The sequence below is a fragment of the Arvicola amphibius genome, chromosome 9 (genome assembly GCF_903992535.2).
Source record: "Arvicola amphibius chromosome 9, mArvAmp1.2, whole genome shotgun sequence".
NCBI classification, from domain to species: Eukaryota; Metazoa; Chordata; class Mammalia; order Rodentia; family Cricetidae; genus Arvicola; species Arvicola amphibius.
In genome coordinates, this window is record NC_052055.2 from 60,244,333 (window position 1) to 60,268,701 (window position 24,369).

At 50.1% G+C, this 24,369-nt stretch overlaps 1 pseudogene; it reads left to right on the plus strand.

Annotated features, from left to right (window-relative positions):
* Positions 1–3,340: 3,340 nt before the first annotated feature.
* LOC121677300 lies at positions 3,341–3,672 on the plus strand (annotated as a pseudogene).
* Positions 3,673–24,369: the final 20,697 nt, after the last annotated feature.

Sequence of the window (24,369 nt, forward strand, 5' to 3'; positions counted from 1 at the left end):
CCTATGATTTAAGAGGTCGGGCATAGTTCAATAGAGCACTCCAGGCTGAATCCCAGCTTGTTCACGCAGGTCAGGAGAATAAGGGATAGAGGAGGAGGTACAAAACGGGAGGAGAGCCTTCGGGAGCATTGTGGAGCACCCTGAAAACCCACACTCCCATCCCCCACCAGTGAAGAAGCTGAGGGTGGGCGGGGCAGAAAGAGAAGCCCGTGCCTGGAGTGGAACAGGGTTCAATGCGGCGCCTTTTACGAGCAGAGCCCTTTCCTTTGTTGAGGGAGTTTCTGCTCTGCAAGGTCCCGGCTGTCCCTAGACCAGCATCGCTTTTTTTCTCTACTACCTAGTTCCCAGTAGGGTAGAGGGGACACCCCTGGAACCACGGGATGGTCGGATGGAGTCCCACGTGTAAAATAGAGTGGTTTCTCCGGGGTGGCCCTTGTCAGAGCAGGGAACGACCCAGGCCAGGTCTAGCTCCAGCCATCTTCCACCTCCCCCACGGGCTGCCGGTGAGGTCTACCCTCGGGAGATGCTATGCAGATGAGACGCAAAGCAGGCCGTGGTGGCTGTGGGGATTGGCTGGCACCGAAGACCTTGTGGCCCAATCCTGGGCTGCTGGAGGCCTGAGCTCCCCCCAGCCCAGGCCTTGACGGGCCGATAAATCAGCTCAGTCATCGTTAATGGCTCCTGACTAATTGCCTGGACTTGGGCTCCAGGGCTCGGGTCGCCTACATTAAAATTCAATCAGGCCCAGCACTAGCTATTAAATATTCATTGGGAGAGCTTCCCGAAACCAGGCTGGGGGGTGGGGGAAGATGGGTTCGGTTAGAGGGACTACCTGGGGCTGTAGCCCGCTTCTAGGCCTGCTGCTCCCAAGGCTGCTTTACTCTCCTACAATTGCTGCCTGGCTTCAACCGGCAGATTTCTCTCCGAAGTCTCTGAGTCCTCTCCTAAGGACTTTGAGATCCAGCCGCCTGACTGGAGTGTAGAGATTAGTCAGGCCAAGGCTACCCCAGCACACGCCCTGTGGTCAGAGCGTGCTTGGTCACCTTGCCTCAGGCTTGTCCACGGGCAGGAGAGATAGCTGGGTGACTTAAGAGTAAGTATTGACTGCTCTTGCAGAGGACCCGAATTTGAGTTCGCTTCCAAACACCCAAGTGGGTTGGGTCTCAGAGCTACCTATAACTCCAGTTCCAGGGGAGGGATGATCTCTGTGACCCGCAGGCACGCGCATGCGCACACTCAGACACACGGACGGCAGGGTCGAGGGGCGGGTATTAAAGGTAAAATAAATCCTTAAAAACAAAAAACTGGAGGCTTGTCCAGCCTGGAGCCATGGTGAATAATATCTAGATCCCAGTGCTCCAGGCTCACCTAGGCTTGGAAACCTTGTCTCAAAACCCGAGAACTCTTCATGCTGAGCACTCACCAGACACTGGCCCAGCAGGGATGCTAGGCAGGGCAAACCTGTGAGTCGGTGGTGAAAGAAAGGAGGTGGGTCCATCCCTTCACCCAGAAATGCAGTCCACTGTCACCTCCTGCTAAGGAGGACGCCTAGGAGCTCTCAAGCTGGGTACCAAGGGTGAGGGAGAACGCTGGAAAGCAAAGAACGCCCCGTGCACATCCACACCATGGTCACAGGGCTATACAGAGGGCTCAGCAGAAGCAATGGCAGCAGAGGCCTAAGCTTCTGGATCTAACCAGGGCTACTTGGTACCTGGTGTTTCCTAGCCCTCCGTGGTTTACTGAGACTCCCATCCTTCGTCTGGTCCAAGAGGGTTGGTGTTAGGAGAGGGGGAAAAAAAGCACCAGGATGTATGAAGAAGGGACCCGTGTTTTTTTGTTTTCTCAGGATTCTTCAGAAGCAAACCACCTGGTCACAGGCTCTTCCCCTCCATTTCAGCTCCTCTCTGTTTCTGGTGTTTGAGGTGGGGCACATCGGGAAGACTAAGAATGCTAGAGCAACACAGAGTCCGTGTGTGTCCCTCCCCGCTTCCGCCCAGGTCCTGTAGGGAAGAAATGGAGGCCACTGGTCTCATTGTAAGGGCAGAGTCACTTAGGGCTCCAAGGTGGGTGTGAGGTTTAAGGAAAATAATTCTTTTTTGCTTTTTTGTTTTTTGTTTACTTGAGACAGGGTTTCTCTGTAGCTTTGGAGCCTGTCCTGGAACTTGCTCTGTAGCTCAGGCTGCCCCCAAATTCACAGAGATCCTCCTGCTTCCACTTCCCAAGTGCTGGGATTAAAGGCATATGCCATCACCTCCTGGCTAGGGAACATAGTTCTTGAAGAACACAGGACACTTTTTAAAAGAAATAGAGTCTCACTACGTGACTCTAGCTGGACTAGAACTCACAGAGAGTTTGTCTTTTTCTTCTATTATTTCTAAGGCCATTCGATATTGGCCCAGCAGGAAACCTAATGTTTTCCTCTGAGAACCCTACTCCCCAAGGCTTCGGTGCTCTACTAGCAGGAAATGGAACCCAAGACACATCCCCTGTCCCGGAAGCAGGCAGGCCCCAGGGCTGGGTGCAGGACACAGGTCTGGCAGCCATTAGGAAAGGGGCTGGAGCTGAGAGGCCTCAGACCTCAGCAGGTCAGGAGTGACCTCAACCAAGTGTCCAATTCCAAAGCCAAACCTCACAGGCAATCCAGGATTCCGAGCTCACCCCGCGTGTGGTTCCCATTAGAGCTGGTTGGGGTCTTCCTGAAGGCCAGGCCAGATTTCTGAGCCCTTCCCCCAGCACCACCCTTCCCTTGTCAGGCCCTCTGGAATGTCTTACCCAGCTTCATGATGTGGCCTGCCTGCACACGATCTTGGGATTTTCAGGGCATCTTGATATAGGCATCCACTCACTAGATAGCTGTGAAGGGAGGGGTGTGTGTGTGTGTGTGTGTGTGTGTGTGTGTGTGTGTGCGTGTGCGCGTTTTCAATCCCTTTAAGGGGTCAAAGGGATAGCAAGCAGTCTTTAAACCTATAGCCTTCCAAGGAGGGCTAATCTCTAAAGACCCCTAGCCTGTGCCTGGGGAGTCCTCTGTCCTCTCAGGTCAGCTGCTTTTATTCGCTCTGCAGCCCCTGCAGCCTGGATAATTGCAACTGCCCCCATGACCTTTGGCTGCCAGACTGTTGCTCCACACTGCTCTGAACGCACCCCCTTACAGCACACGTGTGCTACTCAGACCGTCCCTCCTCCAACCCATACCCATGCAGTGGCTTTCCCAGGTCTCTGCAACCGTGGGCACAACCTGGGCTCTGAACATGTTTTGCCACAGTATTTTTAATCTCTCTATGCTGGAAACTCTTTTAAAAAGCATTGTCAACAAAGAGCATGAGTCAAATCTCAGGTCATCATGGCAGGCAGACCTGCTAATGCAGTGTCACCAAGCAGTGGCTGGATGGCTTTCAAAAATGGCATCACATGCTGCAGGATTCAACAAACCCGGCTCAGTGCGAGGTGATACACCGTATGGGACTGAAGGTGTGGAGGAAGCCAGAAGACGCTTCCTGAGGATTTTCTAAAGACAGAATGTTTGGAATTAAGAGAGCCATGGACCTGAGCACGAGGCATCAGATCTTGTCTAAGCGAGCAGTGGACAAAATATGAGGAAGACAAATTCTACTTTAAACCCTGAGAGCGGTTATTGGGGAAGGAAAGGAGAAAGAAGAAGGGGCAAAGAGATGATCTTGTGGTTGAGATCTGGGGATGTGCCTGGTCTCAGCATATTTTTATGTTGTTTCAACCTGAATCACAATTTAAGAATTAATTGCTCTGCAGATGCCTCACTTTAAATAAATGTCTATTGTAACCATAAAAACAAAATAAAACAGGAGTCAACAGATACAAATGAACTTGTGATGTGGGAGAGTCTTCTGTTTGTGTTGATTTCATTGGTTAATAAAGAAACTGCCTTGGCCCATTTGATAGGCCAGCCCTTAGGTGGGTGGAGTAGACAGAACAGGATGCTGGGAGTGAGGCAGATGCCTCGGGCAATCGCCATGCCTTTCCTCTCTGGGACAGTAGCCATGAAGCCAGCCACCAGGTCAGACATGCTGAATCTTTCCCCGTAAGACACCACCTCGTGGTGCTACACACATTACTAAATATGGGTTAAAGCAAGATATGTAAGAATTAGCTAATAAGAGGCTGAAACTAATGGGCCAGGCAGTGTTTAAAAGAATACAATTTGTGTGTTGTTATTTCCGGGGCATAAGCTAGCCAGGCGGCCGGGAGCCGGGCAGGAACGCAGCCCGCTCCTTCTACAAACTTGCTTTTAAATACTGAGGAGTTTGATGGTGCACACCTACAATCCTGGTAACAGGATCAGAAGTTCAAGGTCATCCTCTGCTAAATAGTGAATTCAAGACGCCATGGGTTTCATGAGACCTTAGTTAAAAGAGGTGGGGTGGGGAGGAGGAAGAAAATGAGCCTGGCAACCCCATGGCAAACCCATGTTTGCTCGTGCCAGCAATGGACTGAAGCTGCCTAACCACCGTGAACTCTTTAGGGCTTACATGTGCATGCACTGTAGTCCCCACCAGGCCCTATTTCCTCCCATGGCTAAAACTCAAGAGACTAGACTGGGCATGGTGGTGCACACCTGGAGGTAGAGAAAGGCAGATTTCCAGGTTCGAGGTCAGCCTGGTCTACAGAAGGAGTTCCAGGACAGCTAGGGCTACAGAGAGAAGCCCAATTTCAAGAGAGAGAGAGAGAGAGAGAGAGAGAGAGAGAGAGAGAGAGAGAGAGAGAGAGAGAGAGATTGGCTAAACAGTGAAAAATATATTTAATTTTGTTTTGTTTTTCAAAACTTTTCAAGACAGACTTTATTATGTAGCCCTGGCTGTCCTGGAACTCTCTCCGTAGATCAGGTTGTCCTGAAACTCACAGAAATCCACCTGCCTCTGCCTCCTTAGTGCCAGGATGAAAGGCATGCGCCACCACTGCCCAGCTAAAAAAAATTTAAAGGGAGATGGGCATTGGAGACCAAGCCTGGGAACCTCCTGCTCATTCTAGGCAAGTGTTCTACCTCTGAACTATATCCCAGGCCCTGAGCTGTCTTCTAGCCGCTGCTCTTTTGATCTTACTTCCTGGTCATTGACGTTCCTATCAGTCTCTTTCTGAAAAGATACTTCATGGTGCTATAGCAAACTCAGGTCTAACTGGCTTGGCCGGAGAAGCATGCCAGTCCAGCCTCCCATTAGATCTAGCTGATTCTTACTCTCCAACACGCACCCACGCCCACCAGGGCACGGTGCTGTCCCGGCAGGCACTCTTAGTCTTGGGGGCATGGTTCCTTCTACCCTTTGAGAAGTTATCTTCAGACTGACCAGTGGTCCCTCTGGTTCCAAAGCACCCTCCTCTGTAGAAAGACAATGTCTAGAACCAAGAGCATCTGTCAGGCGTCCCAGTGCTTGTGAAACCCTGGCTTGTGAGAGTAGGAGAGGACACTCTGCAAATCCAGGGCCTTCAGCTTCGGTTGGAAGCAAATCTTCATCTCTGTGTGACCCTGTGTGTGACCAGAGTGACTCCAGGAAGCAGAATTTCTAAAGGAAACAGGGAGCAAGAGCTGGGGGAGAAACCCAGTGCTGATCCAGCACCTACACAAGAGGGCTATAAACATCTGCGTTGTTGCTGTTGAGACAGGTTCTTGGTATATAGCGCACCCTGGCCATCCCTGCCATCACCCAGGTAGTGCTGGCATCACATGCCTGAGCCCGCTACACTCCAATGGCAAAAATCTTTCAGTGAGATAAAGGGCCCAGAATAAGAGAGACCCTGCTGTCTCCAGGATGATTCTCAAACACCAATGACGGCTCTGTCCAGACCCCATCTTCAGAGCTGGAGCGGCTGCTGAAAAGACACAGCCAGATTCCCAGCTCAGGCCCTCCTCCTCAAGGCTTCCAATGTCACTGCACTGCCTCAGTGGTACACTTTGGTTTGTTTGTTTTGAGACAGGGTCAAGCCCAGGAGCCAGAGTTAGCCTAGTACTTGCTAAGTGCCGATCACAAGTAAGCACCTCATGCCTGGCTCTCAGCCGACTCAAGCCCCCTACTCTGGCCTTCCCAAGGCCCCAGGCCAGCAGAAATAACTACTCTCCTCGGGCAAGTTTTCAGTCATTTCGCTGACTCCAGAATCAGTCTTCAGAACACATCCAAGAAGCAGGTCCTAGATGTCCTAACTCTGATTCCAGGTGCCCAAAAGCCAGTCTGCTGATCCCAAGAGCCAAGTCATGCCTCCTCCTACCCACTCAAGTCTGAGCCTTGGCTTCTCCACGCCAATCCTCCCCACACTGATGCGTCTGTCTGTCCGTGAACTCCAGACCGCTTGCCTTTCATCTCAAGGCCAGTTGGCTAGGCACCTGAGAAGGGACAGTCCCACGTCTGCTCCAGATTTGACTCTGCAGGGCAGAGCCTGAGAGACAAGGTGCGCGTGCGCCTGCGGGAGGTGAGAGGGGACCGGTCTCCCACCAAGCAGCGGAAGAAGACTGTGGCTCTCCCCGGCAGAGCAGTGGGGGGGAAGGGAGGCAAGGAGAGCAGATGGCAGCAATTACAACTCGGACCCTCCCCCGCCCGCAGCCCGAGGCCAGAAGATGGCCTTAGCTGGCTCCGCTGGCTCCCAGGACCTGAGGGGCGGGAACCACTAGGGGCACCGACGTTCCAGCTCTGGAACCAGAACATGAGTGCCAGGTTGGGACAACTCTTTCTCCAGGCCCAGGAGATCCCCTTTGGAAAGGGCACACGCCCCTCCCCCAGAGCTCCAACTAGCCCAGCGCCCGCAGTTCCTCAAAAGTCTGAAGATTTATTTGCAGGCTAGGGAGCTCAGGTTGTGACCTAATCAAGGACCCAGAGGGTGAATTAAATAAATCCCTTATTTAAGCCTTGGGACTTGGCAGGTGCTGAGTCGTCCTGGAGAAAGGCAAAGGACACCTTTCTCACAAAGGCAACAAACAGTAAACCGGCCTGGACTGCTCCTGATTGAGGGCTGCTGCTTAGACAGATCAGAGTAAATGGGTAGGGTTGGACCCTTGTTAGGGGCACAGCCAAGGAGAGCGGGAGGACTCACGGAGCTCAGGACAGACAAAGCTGAACCAGTTGGCTTCTTGGTCTCCCTTCTTGGCCTGAATCCTGTACCTGCTGTTATTCTTTTGGTCCCCGCCCCTTTCCACGCCCACTCCCAGCGACCTCTGGTCTCTTGGAGTCATCCTGAATCTCTTCCCTCTCTCTTTTCTCACTGCCCCCTTTTGCGTGTGCACACGCGCCCTCTCTCTCTCTCTCCCTCTCTCTCTCTCTCTCCCTCTCTCTCTCTCTCTCCCTCTCTCTCTCTTGCTCCCTCTCTCTCTCTCTCTCTCTCTCTCTCTCTTAATAAAGCTTTATGTCTATTTTCTGTGTCTGTGCCATTAACCCGCCGCTGCACCGCCTGTTCACCCACCGCCCTGGTCACACGTGTTCCTCAGGACTCCGCGCAGCTACGCGCAGCTATCCAGCTACTAAGTCTTTAAGAAAAAGAAGAACAACACCCTGACCTGAGCAGCTAGGCTGTCAATTCCAGTGATTCTGTCCACGTCTGGAGGTCTTTGGATGAAAGGCAGTTTTGCCTAATGGTCAGCGCTTGGCAGTTGAAGCAAACTGCAGGACGTTGTTTCGTGCGCCGCATCTGTCTTCTTTGGAGGGAGCAGAGAGCTGCTGCTAGGTTGAACAATTATTATACATAGAGTGAACAGGAATTGAGCAACGTGGATGACTCTGATGGGCCCTATCAGAGACATACCATTTGCACAAAACACATGTAGCAGAGTTAACAGGAGAATTTTAGTGAAGACCTGGTGAAGAGGCAGGGTGAAATTGGGAGAGCTTGGTCACCTGACCTGGCTCTCAGCCAAGATGGCGACGAGTCACCAGATCCACCTGGCCCTCAGCCAAGATGGCGACGAGTCACCAGATCCACCTGGCCCTCAGCCAAGATGGCGGCAGCCACGTGTTGCGGGAAAAAAGTTACAATTTTTGAGCTGTAAGGACTTTAAGTTTACTGCTTGGCTCCCATAGCTAGACCGTGAACACGCCCGCAAAAAAAACCGTAGCACTTCAAACCTGAAGGACCGTTCCTGGCAGGTGAAATGCATGCAGATGGAACGAACATTCAGGCGCGTGACCCAGCGTCCCGGTGACACGCGCGGAATGTTACGCTTGGCTGGCTGAACCCCAAGTGTACGAGGACCGTTCCTCCGACAGGAGAGGTGCAGCAAGACCAAGCCTCCGTCCTGGACGGGAGATCACACCGTAGTGATCACGTGGAGAGTCAGAAGCAGGGAAGGAAGAAAAGAAAAGAAAAGAGAGCCGGAGCCCCGGGCCCCGGGTGCGAGCGGAGTGAGAGGCTTTCTTGCCGTCTCAATCACGGTCAGAGCTGGGAACGCAAGCCGGATTGAAGGCCGGAGAAGGGGTTCAGAGAAGTCCCCCCCGACCCTAGGAATAGCCCACGGGCCGCCGAGCGCTCAATGGAGACCGGTGGGTAGACCAGGGTCGTTTGACCAGCTAGAAGGGAACTCACAGTTGAAGCCGGTGTTGGATGAAGAGCCGCGCACAGGCAGGTGTTGAGATGTGAAGCAGGTGGTTTAGTCCATAGGGCCTCCGGTCCTCAGGTCTCAGGTCTCCAGTTCTTCAGCTGGTCCGGCACGGTCCGGGGGAACCAGGCTGGTGCCAAGCCCAGAGCCCCAGTCCCGAAATCCGGGGACACAGCCGTCGGGTTTCGGCACCAATGTTGTTCTTCTTTTCTTGGGTAGGGTGTATCGCGGAGCCGGAGGAAGGGAGACCCAGGACGCGACCACGTGCGTGGGAGGATTATTTATTAGGGAAGGGGGTGCTTCACAGTGCGGGTCAAGGGAGGGAGGAAAAGAAGGGGAGAGAGATAGAGAGATAGAGAGAGAAAGAGAGAGAGAGAGCAAGAGCAAGAGAGGGAGGGAGGGGGAGAGAGAGAGAGAGAGAGAGAGAGAGGGAGGGCGCGTGTGCACACGCAAAAGGGGGCAGTGAGAAGAGAGAGAGGGAAGAGATTCAGGATGACTCCAAGAGACCAGAGGTCGCTGGGAGTGGGCGTGGAAAGGGGCGGGGACCAAAAGAATAACACCTGCAGTCTCTAAAATGTAGATTAGTGCCTCCCTATATCCCTCCCTCCCTCTCTCTCCCTCCCTCTCTTTCCTCTCTCTCTCTCTCTCTCTCTCTCTCTCTCTCTCTCTCTCTCTCTCACACACACACACACACACACATACTTCCTTGAGCAACTGCAAAAGCTCTCCCAGTTCACCAGGATCAATTCACATAGCAACAAACAGATCTGTAAAAACTAATCCAGGATGCATGCGCCTTGCTTTTTCTCTGGCTGAAATCATCGTGCTCCCCTCAGAAGAAAGCCTCAGTATCATTTCTCAGCACACCATCCCTCCGCTCTGCATCCTCCTTCACTATCTTCTCCTTGAACTTGCAGACTTGTCCCTACCTCTGGCCTTGACCTTGCTGGCCCTGGCGCCTTCCACTGGTCCCCTCTACCCTGGTCCCCACCACGAAGGCAGTCCCACCCACTCCTTCCTTACACATTATGTCCTTCACATATCTCCTCCACAGGACCCACCACACACTGTAGCTATAGTCCTCGTTCCCTCGCTTTGTAGCCTGCCCGCTTCACAGCATCGGCTCTGAGAGCTCCGAGAGCTCATGACCTTATCTGGTTCATTCTCTGCTAGAGCAATAGAGTACACCTTGGAGGTACTCCACACGCCACATATACCCCATCTGGTCACTTCCAAAAGGGCTTCCCCCTGGCAGAACCAGGACAAGTGCCTGTATGCACCATGGTCAGCACGACACCTTACTTGCATGGGCAGCTTGTTGCCTGGCATGACCATCTTGAGTTGTCTGTTCTAATTAAGTGCTTACTTTGCACTGGCTTTTATTCTAGGCATCTTTGTTTGCTGAGCTAATGAAGTTCTGAAACCGCCCCCATAAAGTAGACACTAATGTAGCATCAGCTTGCAGACAGACAGGCCATGCACACCCAGACCCACGTGAGCACCAGAGCACCCCGTTACTCAGCAAATACAAGCATGTTGCAATCGCTACCACACAATAGGTATGGGGTGGGCTACTAAAGAGTGAGCCCGGGGCGGCTAAGACCACTGCAGGGAGATAGATAGAAGATAGACAGGACCCAGGGAAGAGGCAGAAGAGTGAGGTTGGTTCAGGGTTAGTCAGGTCAAGAGTAAAGAGCAGGACAGGCAGGGTGGCTCACCCCTTTAATCCCAGCACTCTGTATTAGTCGGGGTTCTCAATCTTCTTCATGCTGGAGCCCTTTAATGCAGTTCCTCGTGCTGTGGTGACCCTCAACCATATTTTTGTTGCTACTTTTTAACTGTAATTTCGCTACTGTTGTGAATCCTGATGTAAATACCTGTTTTCTGATGGTCTTAGGCGGCCACTGTGAGAGCGCTGTTGACTTCCCAAGGGGTTGAAACCACAGGTTGAGAACTGCTGTTCTAGAGGAACAGATTTACACACACACACACACACACACACACACACACACCTATGCAAAGAAACCCTACACAAAGAATTACAGGCAACCAAGAATGCTGAGAGCAAGAGTCTTTCCCAGGGATGGACGCTCCAGTTGGTCATCCAGTACCAAATGCTCAGCCTTGAAGACATACACATGCTCATAATGCTATATGGACCAAGTGGGCTGTGTCTATATATTTGGAAACACACACACACACACACACACACACACACACACACACACGAGGTATATGGAAGGACAATTAAAAAGAGGCTGTAGCCAGGCGGTGGTGGCGCACGCCTTTAATCCCAGCACTCGGGAGGCAGAGGCAGGCGGATCTCTGAGTTCGAGGCCAGCCTGGTCTACAAGAGCTAGTTCCAGGACAGGCTCTAGAAACTACAGGGAAACCCTGTCTCGAAAAACCAAAAAAAAAAAAAAAAATTAAAAAAAAATTAAAAGAGGCTGTAAAGGAAAAGGTACATGAGAAGGGTGGAGGAAGGAAAGGAAAGAAAAAAATGTATAATTATACTATAATCTAAAAAAAAAACCAACAACAAAAAAACCAAACTAAGAAAATAGCCAGGTGGCAGCAGTGCACGCTTTTAATCCTAGCACTCAGAAGGAAGAGGCAGGCGGATCTCTGTGAGTTCAAGGCCAGATTGGTCTACAAGAGCTAGTTCCAGGACAGGCTCCAAAACTACAGAGAAACCCTATCTTGGAACAAAAACGAAAGAAAGAAAATTATATTTAGAAAGAGAAAGACTGGGCATGGTGATCTTTGATCCAAATTTGGAAGCAGAAGCAAGCAGGTCTCTATGACTTCGAGGCCAATCTGGTCTACATTGCTAGTTCCAGGCCAGCTAGAGCTACAGAGAAACTCTGTCTCAGAGGACTATAACAGTGGCTCAGCAGTGGAGAGCACTGACTGCTCTTCCAGAGGACCTCGGTTCAATTCCCAGCACCCACACAGTAGCTCACAACTGTCTGTGACTCCAGTACCAGGGGCTCTGGCATGCTCACATAGACATACATGCAGGCAAAACACCAATGCACATAAAATACTAATTTTTTAAAAAGACCAAAGTAACAGCAGCAACAACAAAAGAGTAAAGAGCAGGAGCTCGCTTAGTGTTTGCCTTACCTGAGGTTGATTCCAAAATCCATGTGAAAATAAGCAGGTGTGGTTGTCAAGAGGGCTCAGTGGTAAAGGCACTTTCCATGGAGCCCGACGACCTGCGGAGCCCGACGACCTGCGGAGCCCGGTGACCTGCGGAGCCTGGTGACCTGCCTTTTACCAGAGGCCCACATGAAGGGCAGAACCAACTCCAGCAGTTTCCTGACTTCTACATGAATACCATGGTTTCTTTGTGTCCTCAGCCCCCAAAATAAATAAAAACAAGAAAAAAAATAGAAACAAATGACAACAGGAGGGGAAAACAAACAGAACCAAAATCCACGCGTGGTAGTATGTGTCTGTCCTCCCAGGCCGCGGGGGACCACGCGTGGTGGTATGTGTCTGTCCTCCCAGGCCGCGGGGGACCACGCGTGGTGGTATGTGTCTGTCCTCCCAGGCCACGGGGTAAGGGAATGGTCAGTGTGACCGCAGACTCAGTTTCAGGGTTTTATCCATTTCTTTCTTGGTATATTCAGTGTGCGTGCACACCTGTGTGTGGTGTGGTGTGGTGTGTGTGTGTGTGTGTGTGTGTGTGTGCAAAGGCTGGAGGCTGATGTCAGGCTCTATCCTCCCTCCCACTACCCCTGGCCACTTTATTTATTTATTTATTTGTTTGTTTGTTTGTTTGTTTATGGGAACACAGCATTTCTCACTGAGCCCAGAGCTCACTGACTGGCTGGCCTATGACCTCTAGGGAATCTGCCTGTCTCCATCCCTACCCTGCCCAGGGCTAGGATTACAGCGTTGCAGAACCAACCACCCCTTCTTCTTTCTTAACATCTTTGTTTCTTTATCGTGGGTGTGCTGGGTGTGTGTGGAGGCTGGAGGTCCTCTCTCCTTCCATCTCTATGTGGATTCTGGGATGGAACTCGGGTCTCCAGACTTGTGCAAGCACCTTTACCCACGGAGTGGCGGCTTGAGGTCACTCTACAAACGCACCCCTCACACCTTTATGGCAGATGCTTTATCTCCCCAACCCTGGACCTCAGTTTCCTGATCTGTCAAAGCTGGTGCTGAGACCTGGCCAACATTTCTGAGGAGGTTCTTGTGTAGGTCATGAAAGGCCTGCCTGCCCCTTTCCGTCTTTGCTGGCCTTGGTCGGGTAGGAGGCACTGAAGTGACTCGCTCCCCTCCCCCACAGCCCTGTCCCCAGAATTTATAGATTCTTTATTGTCTTGCACAAAGGCCTTCTTGGGGAGGGGGTGTAGCGGGAGAGGGGGCTGGGGAACCAAGAAGTCATAGGCTAATTAAAAGCCAGCCACACCCGTAGCCCCTGTAGAACCAACTGAGGCTAACTGGCCGTGACTCCCAGCCGGTCCAGCGCCCTGGTTTCTATGACTTTCTGCTGACATCAGCACCCAGCTGTAGCTCTGCAGCCTTCCTGAGGCCAGGTGAATCACCTCCCATCCTGCCCCCACCCCGGCCTGCCCCGTGGTCCTCGGTAACTTCAGCTCACCTGTGACAGCCCTACACAGGAAAATTAACTTTCTGTGGGTATCCTGAGACCCTGAGTGGGAGGGTCCCCAAGACTCTGGCCCTGGGGGAGGGCGGGAGGCTGAGGAGGCCTGACTGACAGATGGTGTGCCATGTTAACAGATGAGGCTCTGGACTGCTTGTCCCCGCCCTTCCCCACGGAAGGGGGTGGCCTTCACAATGAACTCAAGTGGAGGGCTGCTGAGGAGAGGGAAAGAGAAGCCACGGGACACGGAGAACAGGCATGAGGAAGGTGACTTACGTGCCATCGCTGTCCCTCACCCACCAGGCAATGTCGGCCGACACAGGCTGCGTCCTCATCTGTCAAATGAGTCCATGAAAGGGTTGCCTGTCTCTATCACTATTTTCTGAAGACAAGTGAATTTTTGTGTCTGTCAAATGGGCATTAAACAGGGCCTGGTGGCACATACCGAAGTCCCAAGACTCAGGAGGCGAGGACAGGGACCTTGTGAGCACCACCACAGCTACATAGTAAGACCCTATCTTAAAAAGAAAAATAAGGTACATGTGGGAGGATGAACCAAAACCAAGTATATATGAAACCTGTATATATAAGGAAACCTGTTCTTTCATAAGCTAATTAAAAAATAAAATTAGGAGATGGAGGAAGAGCCCCTCTGGTAAAGTGCTTACTCCCCAAGAGTAAGGAGGTAACTCCTTCAATCTCCAGAACCTGGGAAGAAAAGCTGGGCGTGCGTGCAGGGGTGGTGGGGTGAGTTTGTAGTCCCAGAGCTGGGAAGAGAGGTGGTCCTAGGGCTTATAGCCAGCTTCCTGCTTGGTGGTGAGCTCCAGGCTAGAGAGAGAGCCTATCTCAAGGAACAATACCTGAGACAGACTGACTTCTGGTCTCCACATATGTTTATATGCACACATCTTTAACCCCAGCACTCGGGAGGCAGAGGCAGGTAAATCTCTGTGAGTTCGAGGCCAGCCTGGTCTACAGAGCAAGTTCCAGGATAGCCAGGGCTACACAGAGAAACTGTCTCAAAAATCCAAAAGAAAAAATGTATGTGAATTTCTGTGAAGGCTACTTAAAATATATTAATAAAATTATTTTACATTATTTTTTACAAAAAGTAAAAGGACTTTTTGGGTTGATTTTTAATTTTTATCTTACTTTAATTGATTTATTTTTATTTTATGAACATGGGTGTTTCACTTGCATGTATGTCTGCATATCACATGTGTGCCTGGTGCCTATGGAGTCCAGAAGAGGCATCAGATCCCCTGGAACTGGAGTTATAAATGGTTGTGAGCAGCTTTGTGGGTGCTGGGAATCAAACCCAGGTCCTCTGGAAGAACAACCAGTGCTCTTAACCACTGAGCCATCTCTCCAGCACCAAGAATAGAAATTTCATAGCAACTTGCTTTTCAATGTTTTTGGTTTTTTTTAATTTTTACTCTTAATCTTTGAGGGGGGCCCACCACCCAGCTCCCAAGTAACTACACATACAGGAGCTTATTCTTTCTTATGAATGCCCGGCCTTAGTCTGGCTTGTTTCTAGTCAGCTTTTCTTAACTAATTGTCCCATCTACCCTTTGCCTCTGAGCTTTGATCGTCCTCTATTTCTGTATACCTTTCTTCACTTCTTTCCTCTCCTCGGCTTACTGCGTAGCTGCGTGACTGGCCTCTGTACTCTGTATGCAGTCACCATTTTCTACAGATGTCACAGAAGACTGTCTTCTGCTCTGACTGCTTAAGGGGAAGAGCTGAGGTGTCTGGCGCTCAGGCTGAGGACCAAGCAGCTCCACCAAAGGGAGTCTGACGGCCTGCGAAGGGCTTTCATAGGATTTTTTGGCTGCCCACTTGGTGGGCAGTGAGATCTTTTGCTTCATAAGATGCCCGGTACCCAAGCCCAGAAGACACTGCCCATGAATGCCACAGCTTGAGCATGAGCCTGGAAAGTGTCTGGGAGACCCCTGCCCCTGATCCACGAGGAGTGCCGAAACAGGTGCGAGGCAGTGGTGAGGACCCTCCTCCCCTCCCCCCTGAACTTCACCCATGACCCCTGTTCCTGCCCCCACCCCAGGGCCATGGTCCATGGAGGGTGGGCTGATCAGAGCCAGCCCTAAATCAATCCCAGACTTCCCTGCCAGCTCTGAATTATGGCCTGTGGCATTGTGATGTAGATCATGGTCGGGGAGTAGGGGCATGACCTGTGACACATCACACTGGACCCCCAGAAGGGGCCAGAGCTGGGGTCAGAGGCCATCTCCTCCACTCTCTGCCCCACCCTTCTGGGTTCCATCCCTTGCCTAATATTTAAACTGTGTGAGGCCATTTTTGTACTGACCTGTGGCCTCAGCAGAATCTGCCGTCGAGTCTATCTGTAGGCTGCTTCTGGAAAAGCCCTTGGAAGAGAGAAAACGGATGTGGTAACCACAACTCGGGTCACCTGATGGGACCCGTGTTCCAGACTACACTCAACTGCTCTCTCAGTGCCGTCTACAGGCCCCGTGCATCCTCTTGTCCTTCTGACTGAATCCCACAGGCAGACACTTGAGAGCATCCCAGGCCAGAGGAAGGAAGGAAGGGTGCAGACACAAAAGCATCGAGCCTGCTCCAGAGGGCATCCTGAGGCTTCAGACAGAGTCAGAAAGGCTAGAGAGCTGGAAAGAGCCAGGGAGGTGAGAGATCAAAGAAATGGGGATAACTGGAATGAGACAGCATTGAATTCTCTCTTCCCCCCTCCCCCCGGGGCTGGGAATCGAACTCGGGTTGTTACTCATACTGAGCAAGTACTGTACCATATAGCTACCCTTCCAGCCTGGCTTTTAAAGTGGGGGAGACAGTGTCAGAGAGACAGTTTAGCAGTTAAGAGCACTTGTTGCTCTTTCAAAGAAACCAAGTTCCAGCCAGGCAGTAGTAGCATACGCTTTTCATCCCAGCACCCAGGAGGCACAGGCAGGTGGAGTTCGAGGTTATCTTCAGAGCGAGTTCCAGGACAGGCTCCAAAGCTACAGAGAGAAATCCTATGTCAGAAAAACCAACACTGTGCCTCTGTGGGTATCCACACATACGTGTGGGATACGTACACACACACATTTATAAAAAAGAGACAGGGTTGGGGGCTGGAGAGATTGCTCAGTGATTAGGGGTACTTGGTACTCTTGGGGAGAATCAGGGTTTGGTTCCTGGCACTCACATAGTGGCTCACAGCTATCCAGTTTCATAGGATCAGATGCCCTCTTCTGACTTCCATGGACACCAGGCACACATGAAACACACATATACACGCGTATACATGCAGGTAGAACACTCATGCACATAAAATAAAACTGATAAATCTAAAAAGTGTTTCAAACTAAAGTCAGAGAAAGTAGAGAAAGGAAGACAAAGGTGAAGAAAAAGAGGAGAAGGGAGGGGGAAAGAGGAGGAGGAGGAGAAGAAGGAGGAGGAGGAGAAGGAGGAGAAGGAGGAGGAGAAAGAAGGAGAAGACGGAAGAAGAAGAAGGAGGAGGAGGAGAAGAAGGAGAAGAAGGAGGAGGAGGAGGAGGAGGAGGAGAAGGAGAAGGAGAAATAGTCTCATCCTGTAACCCAGGCAGTCTTTGAATTCACAGCAAAGTTTCTACTTCAGCCTTTGGAGTGCTGGGATCACAGACATGGCCTGCTCTCAGCCTTTAAATGTGATTTTTTTCTCCCCAAATTTGACATTAGCAAAATGAAGTTGAAGAAAACCTGGCATGGAAAGTAAAGTGAACTCCCAATGGAAAGAATGGTTTGTATCACTCACTGACTCTTCAGGGGGTGGGGAGTGGCAGAGAGGGTGAGACCAGTTTCTCTGTGTGGCTTTGATGGCTGTCCTGGAACTCACTCTGTAGACCAGGTTGGCCTCGAACTCACAGAGATCCTCCTGCCTCTGCCTCCTGAGTGCTAAGAATAAAGGTGTGTGCCACCACCACCTGGCCACTCATTTACTTCTGATCCTCCAGGCCACCATACAGAAACTCTTTAACGGCTTGTTGAGGTGGACATACATCAGCTGGAATGTTGTCATTTACCCAGTGACCAGCACTCCTCCCCTACCATCTCTGTCAATGGAATTGGCACAGGCAAGGCCAGGAACCCATCCTGGGAGCTGGAGGCATGTGGAACTGGCCAGCAATGCTGCTTTTCTGAGGAAAGAAACCTGGACTGGACACAGTTGACAGAAAGGGATGAATCCTCACCAACCTGTGGGTTACAGCCAGGCTGCTTAAATCCGATCCATGGGAATAACTCACTTGATCTTTGCTCTTTAGGGCAAAAATGGACTGCCATCTCAATCCTCGGTGCTAACTTCAGGGCCCCCTGCGACAGACCTGGAACCTGTGGCCTGTGACGCCACCGAGGCACTGACAAATCCTGCTCGTTGCTGCCCCCTGGTGGCTCGACATGGCCTTACAGAAACAGGATGCTTACCGGAGGCAGAGTTTGGGAGTATGCTCTGGACCACTGAAAAGAATTAAAAAGCAAATGTCTTTTCACCAGCTTCGTGTCCCTGGAGCATCTCAGCACAGGCTGGACTTCCGTGTCCTTCAGCGGCCACTTGCATGCACTCATTCATCTTCAGGTCTAGGAGAAATGGGCAAGGTGTTGCTGTCGGCTGGATTGCCGGATGGTTAACACTGTTGGACGCAGAGGGCAGATGTCCAACATGAGAAAAAGCTAAGACACAAGTAGTGATAGCTAGCTGAAGAGAGAAGAGCAAAGAGTTGTGGCTTGCTTTCCCTTTCTTTCTTTCTTTCTTTCTTTCTTTCTTTCTTTCTTTCTTTCTGTCTGTCTTTCTGCTCACTATGCATGAGGACATGGGTTTAACCTCCAACACCAGAACTGGGGAATCATAAACAAATGAATGAACTAAAGAGCACAAATGGAGGAACGAGGAGCTCCGTGTGCCGGAGAGCTTGGCGAGCAGGAGTGAGAAGGTGTAAGAGAACTGTGAGTCTTTTCTCTTTTTAACCACTAGCTACCAACACAACATCACTCAAGTTCAAAACACACTGTTCTGGGATGGGCTCCCACCCATATACTTCTGCTCACATACGCAAGTGCAGTTGTGGACAAGGTTTCTCAAAGCAAGATTTCTGGGCAATGTGTATGTGCTCATTTTCTTCCTCTTTTTGTTTTAAGATTTGGGTTTTTATTTTATTTTATTTTATTTATTATGGATACAATATTCTGTCTGTGTGTATGCCTGAAGGCCAGAAGAGGGCACCAGACCTCATTGCAGATGGTTGTGCGCCACCATGTGGTTGCTGGGAATTGAACTCAGGACCTTTGGAAGAGCAGGCAATGCTCTTAACCATTGAGCCATCTCTCCAGCCCCCTTATTTTATTTTTATTTATGTGTATGTGTCCCACATAGGCTGGAAGAGGGACCAGATGCCCTGGAGCTGGAATTATAGACAGTTGTAAGTTGTCACATGGGTGCTGGGATTTGAACCTGGGTCCTCTGCAAGCCAGTGCTCTCAACCACTGAGCCATCTCTTTAGCCCCTTTCCTTCTCTTCTGTAGCACTGAAATCAAACCCAGGTCCTCGTACATGTCAGTCAGGCAAGCACTCTACCGCTGAACTATGAATACTCCCAGTCCCGTTTTTCAGGATTTCAGTAGGATGCCCAGACTGGCCTTGAACTCACTCTGTTGCCCAGGCCGACCTTGGCTTTGGATCCTGCGACCTCAACTTTTCAGCAAGCCCAGCCACAGTTATTTTGATAGATGCTCTCAGCTGCTGTCCAAAATTTCCTCACCAAATTCCTCCTATGGTGTGAATACTTAATGTTATTAATATTTAATTTTTGCTAAGCTGATGATTTAAAACTAATGTGCCATTATTGTTCTATTTTATGGTTTTGGGGGGGTTGTTGGGTTTTGTTTTTTATTTTTTGAGACAGGGTTTCTCTGCGTAGTTTTGGCTGTCCTGGAACTAACTCTGAAGAGCAGGCTGGCCTTGAACTCGGGGATTCACCTGCCTCTGCTGTTCTAACAGGGGTGAGGTATAGTTTCAGCTCACATTTCCCCAATGGCTGAGGGTGTCAGAAGATTTTCCCACATATTTTTGGCTATTTGTGGTTATTCTTTTGAGAACTGCCTGTTCAATTCACTTGTCTACTTACTTACTGATTGGTTGACTCGAGTTTCGTGTTTAATTTGTTGAGTTCTTTATAGATTCTGTGTATTAATCTCTCATAAATGTGCAGCAGGCAAAGGTCCTCCCACTCTCTAGACTGTCTCCACTCTGCTGCTTCCTTCACTGTGTTTCCTGCAATCCAATCTGTTCGTCAATCTTACAGTCACTTCCTGAGCCATCAGATCCTTTGCAGAAAGCCCTTGCTCATGATTATATCTTGAAGCGGTTGGGTTTTGTTTTTTGATTTTTTAATATATTTATTTATTATGTATACAGTGTTCTACTTGCATGTATGCCTGAACTGCATGCCAGAAGAGAGTGAGAACACATTACAGATGGTTGTGAGCCCCCATGTGGTTGCTAGGAGTTGAACTCAGGACCTCTGGAAGAGCAGCCAATGCTCTTAACCTCTGAGCCATCTCTCCAGACCTTGTTTTTTGATCTTGTTTTGAGATAGTCACACTGTGTAGCCCTGGTTGGCTTGTAATCCCCTATAAACCAGGCTGGTCTCAAACTCACAAAGATTGCCTACCTCTGCCTTCTGCCACCGGGACTAAAGGCGTGTGCCAACACACCTGGCAGGTACTTTTGTTTGTTCAGTTCCCAGTACCCATGTCACCATGCCAGCAGCTTACAGCTGTTTGTAACTCCAGGCCTGGGACCCTGACACAACTTCTGATCTGTGGGCACTGTACTCACACACATAAACACACACATACACACACACACACACCCCACACACATACACACATACACGACACATACATATCCATACATAAAAACACACACACATACACGCACATACCACACACACACACACACACCACACATATCCATACATACACACACACATACACACACATACCACACACACCACGCACACATATCCATACATAAACACACACATACACACACACATATCCATACATAAACACACATACACATACCACACACATACAAACTTTGAAAATTTGGAGGCCACAGACTGTTTTGGTGTCCTCTAGGCCATTGTTTTTGTATAGGACTGTGCCATTCTGTCATTATGGTTCTGTAGTGTAATTAGAAATGAGACATGGTGACCCCTTCAACATAACTGCTTTGGCCTAGAATAGCTTTTTCACCCCTAAATTTAATTATGCTATCCAAGGCCCTAGCTCTAAATACGCTCACTCTGGGGGTTAGCTCACCACATTTCAACTGGGGATAGGACACCAATCAGACTACAGATATTTTTCTCAGTATATAGATATGAATTCAGAATAAAGACTAAATATGAAAATAAAACTGAAGGATTAAGAAAAAGAATGAAGATCTTTGGTAAAAGTAAAGTTTTCCTTGAATAAGATACTAAAAGAGTATAAGGAGAATTTTTGAAGAATTTAACCATATCAAAACTCAGGCTTTCTTTGAATTGAGGCCACCATTGGATTATAGTATGGTAGTCATATCTATAAGGTTTATTATCTGGAAAATTAAAAGAATTCCCAAAAAATCGGGGGAGGGGGAGACAAGAACTACCCACCACCCCTACCCCTCATTTCTGCCACCGTGTTGGCAAAGGCGAATCCCAGGGGTGGTAACAAGAACGATTACCAGATGTGAGGAGACAGGCTCACCTTAGTGACAACGAGTTCCACATCAAACGGGGATATCACTCTCTGCCAGGTTCTGCGCCTTGATGAAAATGTGAAGCGAACGTTGGAATCATTGGCCTGGGTAAGGAGGAAAATCACTGCGGGTGGGAACCTTGCAGAACTGAGCAGGATGCCAAGATCTGGTCTATAAGCAGGTGTGTGTCCCGAGACCAGCAGGTCGGGAGCTAGGTGACTCCAAGGCTGTTCGCTGGAGCATTTTCTGCCCGCAGCCCAGGGCATTGTGAAGGTTAATACTGTCAACTTCACAGGCTCTGGGGTCACCAGGAGACAAGCCTGAGGACACGCTGGGAAGCACTGTCCGAGGTAACTTAGTCAGGGGGAGATGCGTCTTTGCTAAGGGCAGCGTCATCCCATGTGCTGAGGTCCTGGACCAAATAAGGAGGAGGAGACAAGGTGAGCATGCGCACTCACGTTCTTGGCCTCCTGCTGTGGACTCTGTCACCAACTGCTCTCCCTCCCGCCTCCACGACTGCTGTGGCGGATTGTGCCCTAGAACTGTGAACCAAAGGGAACCTTCCTTTAGGTGCTCCCGACCTCGGGAAGAAGGGGAAGGGAAAGGTAAACGTGGTGGGTGCACTCAGGTGTGAGTACCCGCGGGATTCCGTGCAGCAGGAAGACCCGGGGAGAGAGTGATGGCAGGATTCAGATGCCCCTGACATCTTGTATGAAGACAGCAGAGTTACCATCCATCGGACGTCTGCTGCATTTCACCCACCAAGCCTTCATCATGCAATCAGACCCAGCTCGAAAAAGGAAGCCATGGAAAGGGGCTGTGTCAGAGATGTCGGCTACAGACGCAAAGACATCTGCTAAGTACTGCATAGAATTCCACGTTCACTAAAGTTTACTTCGATGGTCTGGAGCTGAGCAGCCATCTTGTGACTAAGAGGAAAAGTAGAATCCCAGACAAGGCCCTGGCCCCATCAGATCTTGTAACCAATACCAACAGTTTGTGACTCCTGACTTTTTTTTTTTCTGTGAAAAATAAAAGTGTTTGCTAAGCCACATGTATCCATTAGAGTGCAGTGACAGACAACAAAAATACAGCTGGTTAGCTCAAACAGAAAGCGCAGAAAAAGTAGGCTGCAAGTCTGAAACAAGGGCCAGCTTTGCCGTCACATGACCTCTGCCTGCGATTGAGAAATTCACTGTCAGCGCCACAGGAAGCTGATGAATCAGGAAGCTCCAGCAGAGCCGGCCTGTGCTGCCGTGGTCTGTCTCAGAAAGCGGGTGTCCCATCTACATAGCTCTCCTCCAGCTTACCTGCACGGAGCAGAACGTCCAGATCCACAGTTCTGGGAGGTGGGAAGTGCTGACTTAGCTTTCCTGCTTGACAGTCTGGGAATGAAGGCTGGTGCAGCCCAGAACCCCCTAATCTCCAGGTCAGCCTCACCGCCACACCCCTTCAAACTCCTAATCACATGTGACATCACTAGGACAGGGCTTTAAATCGCAGGGTGGGGGAAAAAAAAAGAAGTGCTGGAGCATAACCAGAAACCTGTAAAGTTGCCAGCCAGTGTGGCGCACGCCTTTAATCCCAGCACTCGGGAGGCAGAGGCAGGCGGATCTCTGTGAGTTCAAGACCAGCCTGGTCTACAGAGTGAGTTCCAGGGCATCCAGGAATACATAGTGAGACTCTGTCTCAAAAAAAAAAAAAAAAGAGAGAAAAGAAGCCGGGCGGTGGTGGCACACGCCTTTAATCCCAGCACTCGGGAGGCAGAGGTAGGCGGATCTCTGTGAGTTTGAGACCAGCCTGGTCTACAAGAGCTAGCTCCAGGACAGGCTCTAAAGCTGCAGAGAAACCCCCCCAAAAAAAGAAGAAAAAGAGAGAAAAGAAAAACAAACAAAAACAAATACACACACCAGGTGTGGTGCTGTTCTCCAGCGATTCCAACACTTGAGAGGCAGAGGCAGGTGGATCTGAGTTCGAGGCCAGCCTGAGATACTTTCTCAAAACAAACAAAAGATAAGATACTTTCTCAAAACAAAGACCAATAAAACAAATACAAGAGACCAAACAATACCAAAACAAAAACAAATCTCATTTTAATGAAATGTACATGTTCTATGATTATTATAGTAATACCAACAGGTAAAACGAGGAGGAGAAAGCTTCAGGAACCAAGGGAGAGGAAAACAGTGTGAAGCCAGAAAGAGAAGTCCCCCGGCACATGCAGTCTGAGCTCCAAGTCATTCAGCTTATCAGTTCCAAAGAAGGCACTACAAATCCATTGTCATTTAAATATGTCATATTTCACTTACCACTTCAAATCTAATCCATTAAAATTAATACATCATAATTTATTTAGCCATAATTTCTAATTTCTTTTTTAAAATTTATTTTTATTTTAATATTTATGTTTAGAGGGGTTTTGGTAGTGTATGTCTGTCACCATGTGAGTGCAGTTACCTACAGAAACCAGAAGAGGGCGTGGCATTGGATTACCTGGCCCTGGAGTTACAGCTGGGAGCTGATCAGTGGGTGTTGGGAGCTGAACCACAGCCTCCTGGAAGAGCAGCCAGTGCTCTTAACTTCTGAGTCATCTCTCCAGCCTCTTCTGAGCCACATCTCCAGCCTCTTGACAACTCTGTGCTTTGATTTCCTTGGGTAAACCCTGGAGCCCGCCTCCCCATTCATGCTTATCCAATGCTCATTCCTCCTCCCATATTTCAGCTGTGTACTCTTCCCCAAATCTGCTCCCCCAAAGTGGAGGGGCTCTCGGGCTCGGGAGCTGGGTGTAAGACCCTCATGATGCTCCTCTTGCAAAACCGCTTCGAAGAGCAGCTGACTTTCTGTGATGACAGTGAGAATGATGGGCCCAGGTGGGTCCACACTCCGCTGTGGCCTGGAGAAGCCGCCACCAGGCAGGTCTCGTGGGATCTTAGGGCTGAATTGGGCAATAGCAGACAGGACGGCCACCCTTCCAGGCCCCCAATCCCTTCCTAACCCGCTTGACCCAGCTCAGCCCCAAGTGTTTATGGCAGCTTTCTGCAGGCACAGCCATCTGTCACCTCCTGCTTCCTAGTGACAGACAGTCCCTCAGCTACTCCGCAGAAGGGCTGATGTGTTTTTGGAAGTGCGGGGTATGCTGAACCACAGGTCTGCCTGCCATGGTGTTCTTTTGGAGACCCTAGAACCCCCAGGTAAGGTTGGGGGAGGGAAAATGAGAGCCCCTGTGATGAACGTCCTTGGAAACCTAACCCACAGTAAGATGCCTGTCTTGTGTCCAGGCAGGGCAAGACACCCATCAGGGTGAAGGCTTTCCCTGGGGAGATGGGTGCAGCTCCAGGGACATCTGCCCAGGATCGCGGGAGAAACTGTTCCTCTACATCCTGTCACAGCTGCCAGCTGACTGCCCCAGGCTGGAAGCAGAGGAGCCACCATTGACACAGAAGGGTTGGAC